Source organism: Ambystoma mexicanum, chromosome 5p (assembly GCF_040938575.1).
Source record: "Ambystoma mexicanum isolate Mex_15411 chromosome 5p, UKY_AmexF1_1, whole genome shotgun sequence".
NCBI lineage: Eukaryota > Metazoa > Chordata > Amphibia > Caudata > Ambystomatidae > Ambystoma > Ambystoma mexicanum.
In genome coordinates, this window is record NC_090930.1 from 1,053,319,020 (window position 1) to 1,053,332,570 (window position 13,551).

At 45.4% G+C, this 13,551-nt stretch overlaps 1 protein-coding gene across 5 annotated transcripts in view; it reads right to left on the bottom strand.

The window, feature by feature from the left end:
- Positions 1-13,551, bottom strand: part of RNF182 (ring finger protein 182) — a 722,686-nt gene that overhangs the window by 389,486 nt on the left and 319,649 nt on the right. For all 5 annotated transcript variants that reach the window (XM_069613556.1, XM_069613555.1, XM_069613552.1 and 2 more), the window contains exon 2: positions 11,217-11,316. The gene's annotated coding sequence lies outside the window, so the exon portion shown is untranslated. The remainder of the gene's footprint in view (positions 1-11,216; positions 11,317-13,551) is intronic.

A 13,551-nucleotide genomic window follows, 5' to 3' on the forward strand; every position in this document is an offset into this window, starting at 1 on the left:
GACTTTTTCTGGACTTCCTGACCTTTTACTCTCTATCCTGAATAAGTGGAGCCTTCTTCTGCTCAATCATTCTTATTTGCTCTGAATTTTGGAACTCTGTTCTCTGTGTTTTATCTTTACTATGGCATCTGCTTTCCTCCATATTTCTCTAAAGGCAGCCGTGTTTAATCTTTGTAGCACACATCACCTTATGTGCAATGTTGCTGGGAACCATTAGGGTTATCCTTTCAGATTCCTGTCTTATCCTTACTAACTACAGTTTTTAAGGATAGAGGGATACTTTGTATATCTCCTAAAACAGTATAGTATGAGAGTTTAGCACACAGCACCTTCTGTGGAGGGCTAAGGGGATACCTAGTTACCTCCTTCTCTCTGCTCTTGTGGTGACTGTTTAGTCACATAGATAACCCTATAGTTATGGCTGGTGGTAGTGGACGTGTTCTACCAACTATTGTGCTATTCTTTTTACCACAGATTGCATTCACAATCTCGGTTATGCACTTGTGCTAACACGGTGGCTTCTTTATTTTTTCGCCATTTCTATCGTGATTGTCCTTTGTTAGCCCTTCTTATGCCATTCTGGGAGGGGGAGGTCTGTGTGTGTCTGTTTTGGCTTTGGTGGGACCTTTTGGGTGGCCCCGCCTAGGCACCAATGTGTCTGGCCAGGCAGGTAGTGGGGGAGGAGTTTTTCACTGCCAGAGTGCCTGAATGGAGACAGTTCCCACTGGAGGGCTGGCTGTCCTGATCCGACAGCCAAATGCCCCTTTGTGTAAAATTCTGAGAGAGTTTCCAGAGGCGTGTTTGGGAAAACCAAATAAAAGGTTAGTTTCCTGAGGTGAAAGGCAAGTAGACCACTGGAATTGAAGTAACCGAAGCTGAAGGCGGCCAGAGACACTGCAGACCCTTCCAATCACTGTGAAGCGACCACTGCTTTCCTGACCCCGTGTTCCACTTGACAGAGGAGCTCCGAAGAGGGCAGCTCCTTCCCTTTGGCTAGTGGGACCAACCAGCCCTGAGATGAACTACAAATGGAGCCATCTTCTGAGTTGCTGTGCCTCTCCAGAGCTGCAGACCATGAATACCAGGAGCCCTCCGACCCGTTTGCAGCGCATCATCTTTGCAAGACTGAATCCTTCCAGAACTTTGGTGCGCTCCAGTTAGACCTTCAGAGGCACAATCTGACACATCTAAATCCCCTCACCACAGTGCAGGAATTCAGAAATGAAGATCAACCGTGTGAAAACTGTCCTTTGTAGGTGCTGAGAAAAGTGCCAAAACCACAGACCGACCAAGGAGACTGACGAAATCCATGCTAAGTGTCCTCTCTTGAGACTGCTGCTGAGATATCCCATTCAGAGTCCTTTGTTTCGTCACCAGACCGAGTAATCAGTAGAACAGGTCTGTCATTGCTGCACAGAGGAGAATCCAGCTGCAAGCATTTCTTCTAACCCAAGGTACTGTGGGGAGAAAAGTATAATTTACCTTGAACCGAGAAGTCACTCCAGAGTGACTGGAGTGCAGGAAGAGGTTTCCACCCTACCTCTGACCCAGGCTTGCCAGATTGTGCCCCTTCAGGGAGTACTTTTGCATGGTCTCCCTCGTTGTGTTATATTGCTGAGTAACTTATCCTAGAGACTAAAAGAATCCTGAGGAACCTTTACTGTTCATCTACTTCTTAAGACTTTGGATCCAATCCAAACTGACTTTTTCGTATAGTTAGGGATTGGACTTTTTAAAGCGTTAGTTTGCCCAAAGAGTGTCTTTAGAACATTAAGCTCTGCTGCTGTGTGATTAACCAACCTTTTTCCTTCCTAAAAGACTATCTTATGTGGTTTTGCTAACTAAATACAATTACTGTATATCCTTGCCTTAACGCGATTGCGTGGTATTACCGATAATATGGTAGAACTGTCAGTGTCAAACGCTGTAAAAATTGTAACCGCAAGCAACTACCATTGAAGCAATGACCTTTGAAAAGTATTAAGAATTCCTAAGATTGTTGATTAGTGAAATAAGCATTTATCTACCTTTACTTGTGTAAATATAATGCATTATATCCTCCTGTCCCTTAGTCTGGGGGGGGGGCTGTGAGACAAGTGTTATGGAGATTTATTATGTTTATGCTTCATCCCCTCTCCTAGTGAGACACCCGGCACTTTTGGCTGGACTTCTGGACCTTTTCGTTTCTATCCTGAATGAGGGGACCCTTTGTCACAAGTGTTTATAGTCTTGCAGCCTGGGTCACACCAGTCAGGCAAACATTGCACCTCAAAAGTGGCATCTGCTATGAAATACGAGCATCCTTTCTTGTGTCTGAAACACTGGATGCACTTGTTGAGAAGCGTGTTCCCCTTTTTTAAGCTCTGCTTGATGATTTTGTGAACCCATTCATTAAAACTATTGAGATCTCATCCATGTCTGTTTTGGATGATGTGATCACTTTGCCAATATTTAAATGACTTGGTTTGAAAGTGTTGTATTGCACCCCAACCTTTTTATCGCATATGCTCTGCCTGGCCATTCTGGTGGTGATATTTCGTCACATGTTCAGCGATGGCAGAAAGAATCTGTAATGCTTCTATTGCATTTTCCTTCCCTGGTTAGGTGGGTTGTACACCAACAGTTTTTGGAGTGCACAATACACAGCCTATTTGATTGTTCAAAATTGAATGGTCAACATTTGTTTCCCTGAACTGGGGATCTTTTACAACCTTAACCTCCAGGTGGGTGTAGCAGGCAGGATCGAGCTGCTTTGCTTGACATCTGCCCCAGTATTGCTCCTGGCCCAATAATTAGTAATCAGATCATCTAGTTTGTCACATAGACTCATGCCAGAGTGCAAACTTTCACATCCTTTGCAAGAATGAGTACAATTTAATGTAGAGCCTGGTATCAGAACCTCAACGAATTCACCTAGATGAATCTGTATTTGGATTGGCTAGGATCTTCGATAGTCCCTTTAGAACCAACCAAAAGCCTGTTTTTTTATTAATTGTTTCTCATTCTATTTCAATTGTAAGACACCTCAATCTGCTCCCGTAAAAGTAAAGGTGCATATTCATTTCTTTGGAGAACGGCAAATGCAACCTCCTGGGGAGTGCAATATTTTTCCCTCTGCCCTATCAGATTAACCTTTTTTTTGTGGTGGAGGTACATCTCAACAGTAACCATGAGATTTTCACCAGCCTCTTGGTGCGGTTCACATACTAACTCCAAAGTAATGCCAGCAAAGAGGTCGATTCAATGTCCTAACAGTCTTGAGTGTTTGACAGAAAACCCTGAATTACGTTTTAATATGGGGATTTTGAGCTTAAGAGTGGAAGAACCATGCTTTTCCTCACCACAAACAGTGCCCAATCCATTGGTTTACTGTACACTTGTACCTCCCCTCTTACCCCCCTCTATACTGAACCTTCCTGGTTGCTGGGCCTGAGAGATTCCTTTCTGCTCGCCGTAGTCACCTTGTTCAGTTATTGTTTCAGAAAAGTCCCTCAGTACAGACTAGGGGCCCGATTCATGGAAAAGTGTGCATTCTCCCTGCAAAGGGCACGCACCGAGAACGACACAGCGCAAGCCTGCGCGCATAATAAAAAATGCGCGCCAAGCGTATTCTTGGAATCCACTGTGCAAAGTAACCGTATAAGCAAGTCGTGCATGGAATGCCCCTGTGCAAAGCAAACAGCCAGGACAGCAACCTTTGCATGCAACCCCGGACGTGAATGGATGCACTCTTCAAACATTGCGCATGGTCCGCTGCAATTGGGCCTGCATCTGGCAGACCCTATGCAAGGCCCCCCATAACTGTTACCAGCACTCCAATAACATGTATACGATGTATCGTAACTTGGGTAAAACTCTGAAAATCTGTGTGCGAATACCCGTAATCCATTCCTGCTCCACACTACACTGAGCACATGCACCCTTAAGTCTGATCAGACACCTGGTTGCAAACATGATCTATAAATTCGACATGCAAACCTACCTCTGTGATGCGATTCCTATGCCTGCCTTTGGGTGGCAGAAAGAGGGAGGGATTTGCTTGGTCACTTCCATGAATATTCTTTGTTGTGCGCATTTGAGGGCATGCTATGGACTGCCTGTGGCCCGTCCCTTGTAACGCCCACTTTTCCCCTTGTTTTTCCCCCTTTTCCGAGTTCCTCCTCCTACTCTGCCCTCTAAGCAGGCCTCGCCCGTGCTCTGCGTGGAGTATCGCGCAAAGCACTCGACCACGCGCAGAGACGTGCCGAGCCTGCGCAAACTCCACGCAAGACCCCGAAAAGTACTGCACAGTCGATTCCATGAATCATCAAACAGAGATTTGCACGCAGAATGGCACGCATATCCCCTATTTTCCACGCAAGTAATTCCATGAATCGGCCTCTAAATTTAGTCAACTAATGCATCGGCCTAGTTAATTTGTACTGTCATATTGGTAGACTTCTTAACCAAAGGAGCAGGCGAAAACTCGGCTGTTGCTTTTCATTTTGTCATGAGCTCTACAAGATAAATAGGAGATACACAGTGATAACCCAGTCTTCAATGCAGAGCCATTGGAGAAAATTATATGCAGATATAAGCAGGCATGGCATGAATTGAGTAGTTTGCAGAGGGGAGTCTCAGTCGCAACCACTGCTAACTGCCAGCAACTGCCTCACCAGGGCTTAAAGGCAGCAAAGGTTTAACCTAACACAGCTTCGGGAGGGCCTGTAGAGGCAGTACTCCATTGGTTGGGTCTCAACAGTTTCCGATTTCCCAGGTCCAATCAGTATAGCGCCCTGCCTGCCACTGCCTTGCCCTTGGCCTCAGGCTTCACCTCATGTTTCAAGGGAGCAAGCAGCGTCTTAACTAAAAACAGCCGGCGGACCTCACAGAAGTAGTAATGCATAGCTGTGGTTCCAGTGCTTTCCACCCTACCAGTGTCAAATAGCAGGGTGCCTTTTGTCCCGAGCTACATTGGGGGATTGGAGGCAGCACCATTTTAGCGTAACATAACCCGGGATGGACCTCACAGACGCAGTAATCCATTGTTCTGGGTCCCAGCGCTTTCAGCTCTCCCAGAATCATCAGCAGGGTCTCCTGCCAGCAATTTCTTCGCCTTCGGACTAGAGCTTTGTGGCAGTGATGTCATAGTGGAATACACAGGAGAGCGGGCCTCACAGTAGCAGTCATCCAGTGCTCTGGGTCCTATCGCTTTCCACTGTGCCACGGTCAATCAGTAGGACATCCTGCAGGCAAATTCCTCGTCCTTGGCCTCGTGCTTCCAGAAGAGAGAAAAAAAGAGGAACAGTCTAGAGGGAAGCACTCTTTCCTCTGTAGTTTGGATAGAGAGGGACTGCACAGCAATTGATGGTGTATATGGAAAGGCGATAGAAATAGCTAGCAGCATTTGTGTTGTTTTCTTGAACAGAACAACTGGCGATGATATAAAAATGGTGCCAGGTGTTTCAAGGCAAGGCAAACAGTTTCCTGTTGAATTTAATTAATGCATTTAAAAGCATGTTACCTATCTGTTTATACAAATCAAGTCAAGAACGTCCAGGAAGGCAGCTACGGCACAATGTGTGCTCTTGCCAAATACAACTAGAGGATCAATAGGAAGTGCACACCTGGTTCCTGTGAACATTACATTAGGCACAAGAATCCAGGGTAAAAGAAGGCTGAGATCTGCCGATCGCCCTATGGCAGGGTGCAACATTTGCACTCACCACTAGACACTGGCTAGTGATAATTGACTCTTGGCGAGTAAGAAATTATGTGTTATCTGGATGTACAAAAAGAGGGGGCAAATGACTTTTTATGACTGGCTAGTAGCTTGCAACTTGAAATGGTGTATCCTGCCCTCTGGTACGAACACTTGCTTTTCTAAAGCTAGAAACCAAAGCCAGCGCTTACCTACACAATGCCTACACTTGGTTCCCATGCCCAGCTGCTGCAGAGAGCGAGAAGCTAGGGCCAGCAGCGAACGGGCCTACAGGGACTGGGGATTTCCCAGTGGACTTGTCGACAATGGGCCACTTTTGGTTCCAGTCCACCCCAGGCTGGTTCCTGAAGGAACACTGTCCTCAGAGGCAGACTTTGTACTTGGGGGTGGAGAAAGGCATCATGGAGCTACAGAATTAACAAATGGCGCCCATGGTGAATAAGAATGTTTTGCAAAGTGATGAGCAGAAAACATGTATTTAAGAGGATGCCTAGCCAATTGTGGCTAGCTACACATGCAAAGTGTTGGTCTCTGAATAAGGGCAGCCTTCACTTTTCAAGTTCAAATCTAGAGGCAGGCCTTGTAAGTCTTTTATCCTTCTGTGGTCAAGAAATCAAGAATCATTTGAAAATGAGGTAATTACACCGTTATTACAGCGCTTATAAGCTGGAGGCGTCTGGCATGAAGCACCACACAAAATCACAATGCTATTACTATACCGTGGTGCCCCCGAAACAAGGTGGCTTGTGGCTTAGGTAGAATTCATTTCATCAAGGCTTCCTCAACTATGAAAGTAGGCTATGGTCTGCAAACTGACACATCCTTTAATGAAAATGCCTTCAATTAGTGAAATGTCATTTATTCTATATATGTAATGAGAAACATGGTTACTTTGGGATGAAGAATGTTTTTGGTGAATAGAGCACATATGCTTTGTTCTTCATTCTTATTTTGTTTAATTGCAAAATGCATTATTTCTCTTTAGGCCCAGTTGAAATAACAGATTTTAGGCCCAGTTGAAATAACAATTATAATGCCTTGTGTTGGCTTTCTTTATTTTTAGGTCCCAGATCTGCCTGTGTTGCTTCTGGGGGCTATACATCTCCTCTTGAATTGATGAGATACAGTGTCCCAGAGGGAGAATGCCTTTCTCCTACTATTTTTAACTTATATATACAACCTCTTTTTGAGCTTCTGGATAGCATCAGCGTGAGTTATACCAACTACGCCAATGATGCTCAGGTGGTGATCAAACTGACTGGCAATTATGAGTTGGATCTCATAAATATTACTTCTATCTATGCCACATTTGAGGATTGGATGATTAGGAACTCCCTTGGCCTCACTGGCAATAAAACTGAGATCATGCTTGTTGGTACTCGCCATCCTCTTGCCAAATTTGATCCTAGACACTCTGCTTTCAATATCTCCAGAGTTACAATTACGATCAGTCCATGGGTTAAGTCCCTTGGCGTATAGCTGGATGCTAATCTAAATATGAACAAACATGTTAGCCAGGGGAAGGCCTCCTGTCCCTGCACTAACACTGCGGCCCTCGCTGTCGCTTTGGTCAACTTCAAATGTGACTATAGCAATTGCCTTCTGGCTGGTACTTCTCGGTCTAATCTGGCCTCCTTACAGGTTGTGAAGAACAATGCGGTTCGAGCTGTATGTGGTATCTCACGAAGGAAACACATCATTGAAGCTTTCAATTCCTTACATTGGCTTCCTGTTAAGCACTGCATTACATATAAGGTACTATCCCTTCCCTATAGGAGCCTTACTGACAATGCGCCATCCTATTTGAAAGATAGGATTAAGCCTTGACAGTCATCTTTCTCTCTACGATCCAGTAACTAACAATCTTGAGCAGCCACGATACGAGCTCACTCGCTTTGGAAGCACAAGCTATGATTCTGTTGCTCCATACTTTTGGAACTCTATTCCTGTTTCTCTGCGCACCTGTCCGGAGTTTTCTTCTTTTAAGAAATCATGTAAAACATTTATTTTTAACTCCAATGACTAGAGATCACTAGTTCCTGGCATCTTCCTTGGTATTTCTCTGTGGCTCCTTTCGTTTCAGTTGCTCTTACTGGCTGCATACTGATGCCTACGGGAAAGTTGTGCTCTATAAGAGTTAATTAACATGTTAAGCCTTTACATCGGGGGCTGGGGGGGAAACAATTACCCGGAGAAGAATCCAGGACGGCTTCAATAAATTGAAGCTTCTGAGAAGGTGCCATGTGGAATTTCTTGAAATTCAGGGAGAATCGCAATCTGTAGAGGGAGTGGCTGGTGTAGCTGAGATGATCCAGTGCTGGTTTGGGTGAACAAGCCCCGATCAGCCAATCCTCCAGGTAGGGGTAGATGTGAAGGCATCCCCTCCTTGGACTTGCTGCCACCACCGCCATCAACTTGGTAAAGACCCTCGGGCGGAGGCAGAGCCCGAAACTGAAAATGAGAATTGCCAATTGTTGCCCTCAGGAACTTTTTGTGCTTGGGATCTATGGGTACATGAAAGTAAGCATCCTCGAGGTCTGACAACAACATCCGATCCTGGAACTGTAGGGTCTGAAGGATTTGCGAAAGAATGACCATCTTGAACTTGTCCTTCCTGAGGAACTTGTTCAAGCGTCTGAAGTCCAAGATGGGTTGCAGTCCTCCATCTTTTTGGGGAATTAGAAAGTAAGGAGAGTACCATCCCTGATTTCTCTCAGCTACAGGTACCAACTATATCGCACCTTTCCCCAAAAGGGTAATAATCTCCTGTAGGAGGAGCGGATCTGGATCTTTCAAGGAATAGTCTCTCGGTGGACAACTCAGAGGCCTAGAAATGGGAAACAGTAATCATGAGCTACTGTCTGCAGTGCCCAGCCATTGGAAGTAATGCTTTGTCATTCGAAATGCTGTGTCAGCCTGCCTCCCAACATAGACTTGTGGACTAATGCTGCCTCAAAGGGGTCTTGGAGTTGTGGCTGCTGCAGAAGGCAAAGAGGGAGTGGCTGAGAGTGTAGCCTTGTCCACTTGTCCTCGTGAACCATGATGTGCTCTTCTTTGAACCTGTTGTGTCAATTGTCCTCTTGCCCTTCCAACGGAAGAATAGTACCGTAAGGACTGTCCTCTCCAAGACTGAGGATGTATGTGCTTGTTGCAGTTGGTGTATCGCTGCATCTAGCGATTTAGCTACCGCTTAAGACTCCTGTAACTTCTCCAGGCTTTCATTGGTCTTAGAACCGAAAAGCTGAGAGCCATCAAATGGCATATCCATCAGCCTCGCCTGGACATCAGGTGCAAACCCTGAGCTGCGTAGCCACACAAATCTCCTGATAACGGCACACGCCACCATAGCTTCACTAACACAGTCGGATGAGTCTAAACCAGATTGAAGAGACTGGCACATGGCATCCTTGCCATCTTGAAAAATATTTTAAAAAGCCTTCTCTTTCCTCACCCTCTGGAATGTGTTCTGTAGCCATCTCTACCACATCCCAAAGGGTAAACATATACTTAGCAAGAGCAGAAGTAGCATTCATTGCTTTAATTGCCTTGCTGCCCGCCGAGAGCACTCTTTCCGCTAGAGCGTCAAACTTCTTATAATCGGTGGGGATAGTTGAATAGGCAGCTGCCTTCGAAGTAGACTTGCCCGCTTGAACCACCAGACTTTCTGGAGTGGGATGTTTTGAAAGAAACTCTGGGTCTTTGGCAGCAGGCCTATACTTCAGGGCCATTTTGACTTCATCCAGTTTTCTAAAATCCTTGTTTTTAAAGCCGTATGAAACGGTAACACAGGATCTTTAGGAGGACCCTTATTGAGGATGTCTGTAAGGTCATCCTTCTGAAAGACTGCCTACCCCAGTCCAGATATTCTGTCACCTTACCGATGACTGATCTGTATGATGGGTCAATGTGACCAGCAAAATATGGAGTGGCAAATTCAGAGAATGTATGAGGTTTTGTAACCTAGATTCCACTAAGATCTATTTTTTAGGCACGCTGGGAGTGCCAAACTCGAGACCAAAAGGCACATTATCCTCCTTCTACTCCTCTTCCTCTTCAAAAAACAAACCCATAGACCTAAAGAAGTCTTTCTTGGGTAGAGGCTTAAAGGCCTGCAAGAATTCCTCCAAAGTCGTCGAGGGCTTCAACGTCAACGGTTTCAGGGAACAGACACCGGTACCCTTGATGAACCCAAAATAGAGGTTTTCGGCTTCGACTGATCAAGAGATGATGTATGCTTTGAGGCATGTCGTGGAAGCTTGCTTCTTGTGTGTTTAGGCGTGCATGTAGTAGTCGCTGAGGATGCCCCATCGGCCTTACTAGGCGCGATGGGGTCCAAAGCTTTCTTCGTTTTTTTCAGAGGGGTGGTTGGAGCCGCCTTCTTGAACACTTCCAGCATTTGGAGGCAGAATTCCTCCTAGTCCACTGTAATCGCAGATTTGCCAGTAAAACATACCCGTTTCTTGTCAGGCGAGGAGTCGGATAAAAACGAACGCAAGCAATGGCATCGCTTCTTTGACTTCTTGTGTGATGACAATGAGGACGAGTGTTGAGACCTTAATCTTGAGTACTTTGAATGCATGGAGTGCTTTTTTTTCCTTTTCTGGAGAAATGTCCCTCGTCTCGTTTGACAACCTCCTTTTTGAAGGGGTAGTCAAAGGAGATTTTGAATGGAGCCTACCTAGAGCGAGCTTCGCCTTCCTCTCCTTCAAGGCCTTCATGGTAATCAATTGGCATGAGCCCCAGCCGACCACGACGTGGCTATCCCCTGAAAACCAGAGGCATAATCGGTATAGATCCGTTTTGGACATTTTAGACCCACACTCCGTATACCCCTTGAACCGCACTTTTGGAGTAGACATCTCAAAATCCTTTACAAATTTGAAGAAACGCAGAGACAAATTGCTGAGGCGAATGAACTGTTTGAAGTGTGCTGAGTATGCGGAAAAACAGAACTGAGGCATCGGGCGCAGTGCGTGCTATTTATATCAGTGTCAACGTCACAGCCGAGAGCGGGAAAGAAGCCATCGAGGGACCTCAAGTCGATGGCGAACAGCACCCTCTGCTGGTGAAAAGGTTTCGGAAGCTGCTAGCAGGATATCGGATATCCTAAAGATGAGTACTCTGTGTGAGGATACAATCTATTAGAAACATCCATTCCATGTGTTCAGGATATTCACCCAAAGCACATTGGAATACAGACCACCTAAATGGGAGTTGTTGACATTCTCTGAGGCTTTGACACACCTGACTAGAGCAAATCGTTCTGTTCTGGACGGCAGAGCAGTACAGGACATATATTAGGCTTAATGATAACTGCTACTTGAACAGGCTTGAATCATCAGTATGTTTTGTTTACTTGCCACATTTTCTCAAGCAAAAGTCATTGTTAATTGTGACTTTCAAAAGAACATTTGAAAATTCAACTTAAAAAACAGCTTGCCTGGAAACATGTTTGGAAAGATGCAGATAGGTATACAATGAGAGAATTTTTCAATGGAAAAGAGTTTTGGCTCACCTGTTTTCACAGTAACATTGAAGAGCTCATTGTCTTGGAAGGCAAGTGGTACAGGAATGAGGAACGTCCTACAGTCACATCTCCTTTTTTCAGACTCTGCCTGTAGAAGAAATGTCTGATGTTACATTTATATATATCAGTGAAGAAACCCTTTGGTGAAAGGGGCATTACAAAAATACCAGAAATGTGGCAATTATGGTGCCTGAAATATCATAACTCATTCATTACCAACATTTGCTCATAACACCACACGCGCCATCAACGATGACCTAGCCTGCACATACTGTGCAAAAAACAGTAGCAATAGTATACATAATCTATATTCTGTACAGTGTCCTCGGAGTCCAGTTTAGAGACAATCGTTTATATCTGTACCCTTCATGCATATTCCTTCTGTCCCCCTGAGTACATCTGAGGGCGCATGATACAGTCAAGCCCTGTACAACAGTTAAAATGAAGTTACTACTGCCACAGATCATGTCTGAATCTACTGTAATAACAATAAAGCATAGGGGCAGGCCCAGAATGCCGATGTCCATGCCGAGTGGTTGTTAGGGCATATTTTCATTTCAGTGTTAGATTCCTCCCACCTTAGATACCATCAGATCATTTGCTGGACTTTAGGACTTTTTAATTTTAACCCTGGAGTGAGTGAGACATTTTTCTCACTCTCTCATGTGTTTCGACCTGATTGTATTATGTGTTTCCTTTGTTTTTGGAGTCTGACAAACTCCATAGACATCTACTTTTTGTAGGGTGACACACAGCACATTCAGTGCAGTGTCATAGAGAAATCCTGTTTGATTTCTCATAAGGTTTAAATACCTTTTCTTGTGTGAACTACAGTTCCCAAGGACAGTAAGTGACATTTACTTTACTTACCTTTTCTCTTTGTAGGTCCAGCACACACCATTCTATGTGGAGTGCTGGGGGGGGGTTACCTCGGAGACCTTATCCTATGTTCCCATGCAATGTTTTTATGTTACCCTACTACTTTAAATGGCTGGTGGCAGTGGTTTAATTTTCCTACCATTGTGCATTTCTACCGCAGGCTGAACCCTCTGCTGCCAATTTCTGTTTGTGAGGTCTTTCTTGGGGTTTACTCTGTGCGTTGAGCCAGGTTTGAGCCCTTTGTTCATTTTGCCTTTGGCGTGCTTCAGCCCTGAAGCCCGCCTCTGGCTCCAGTGTGTCTGGAAAGACAGGATGTGAGGGAGGTTCCTGAAACTCCCCTGTCCTCTGTCTCTAGGAATGCCTGAATGCAACCAGTTCTGATTGGCTGGCTGGCTGTCTGTCCTTTTAGGACAGCCACCCCGCTGTGTGATTGACAGCCTCGGCTGTGCATGAATGGGAGAAACCTGTTAAAAGAGAAGGGTTTTAGGACTAGTGGCAGAGTCAACCAATGGGAGAAATACCCGACGAAGAAACTGTGAACAAAGCTTGCTGCATCCTCCTGGACCTTTGAATTGCCCGGTGAAGCCCTGCTGCATTGCTGAAACTCCTTTTTCAATTTGATAGAGAAGCTCCGCAAGGGACGACTTCTTCCCTTGGGTTACTTGAACCAACTAACCCTGAGATGAACTCCACTGGACCATCTTCCCTGACTGGCTGTACTTCTTCGCTGCTGCAAGAACCAAGTGCCAGCGTTCGAGAAATCTGTAGTCGAGTGCAACGTCTGAAATCCGGCCAGAGGTTCCAGGAGTTTCCTATGGACCGTAGAAGTAGGACGACCAGAGCTCGAGTCCCTTCACCAGAGTGCAGGACCCAAAGAGTGAAGGAAGCCCAATCGGTATCCGAGATCCACAATGGTGCTGTTTACCGAGTGCTGAAACCGTGAAGTGCCACTGAACCGAAAAGAGCCCGTGGCTGCCGACGACCCCCAAATTGCTGCTGCAGGAGCCCTCTAGGCATCCTCCCGCTTATCCCCACAACGAGGCTCAGGAACCCAGGGTCTGCATTGCTGCAAAAAGATAGAATCCAACTGGACAACTCTTCTTCAAACCAGAGGTACTGTTTAGACTTAGGGTACTTACCGCAGTGTCTTTGAGCTGTACATTTCTCAGTCGAGACTTGCAGTGGCTTCCATTTAGAGTTGATTCCAACTCTGCTTTCCACAGGCTTAACAGTGTGTGACCCTACAAGTGATTTTTCTACAAACTCTCTAACTTTGTGCAAGACTTTTTATCTAAGAAGTGCCTCAGCTCCATAGACTGTGTTCCAATTGACTTTGGCTTTTCTGGCTTCTTGTAGACTCTTCTAGTCCATCAACTTTGATATTTCTGTCCGTGATAGGTGGTAACTTGTTTTAGACTTTTATTGCTGGGAAAGGCTTGTCTAG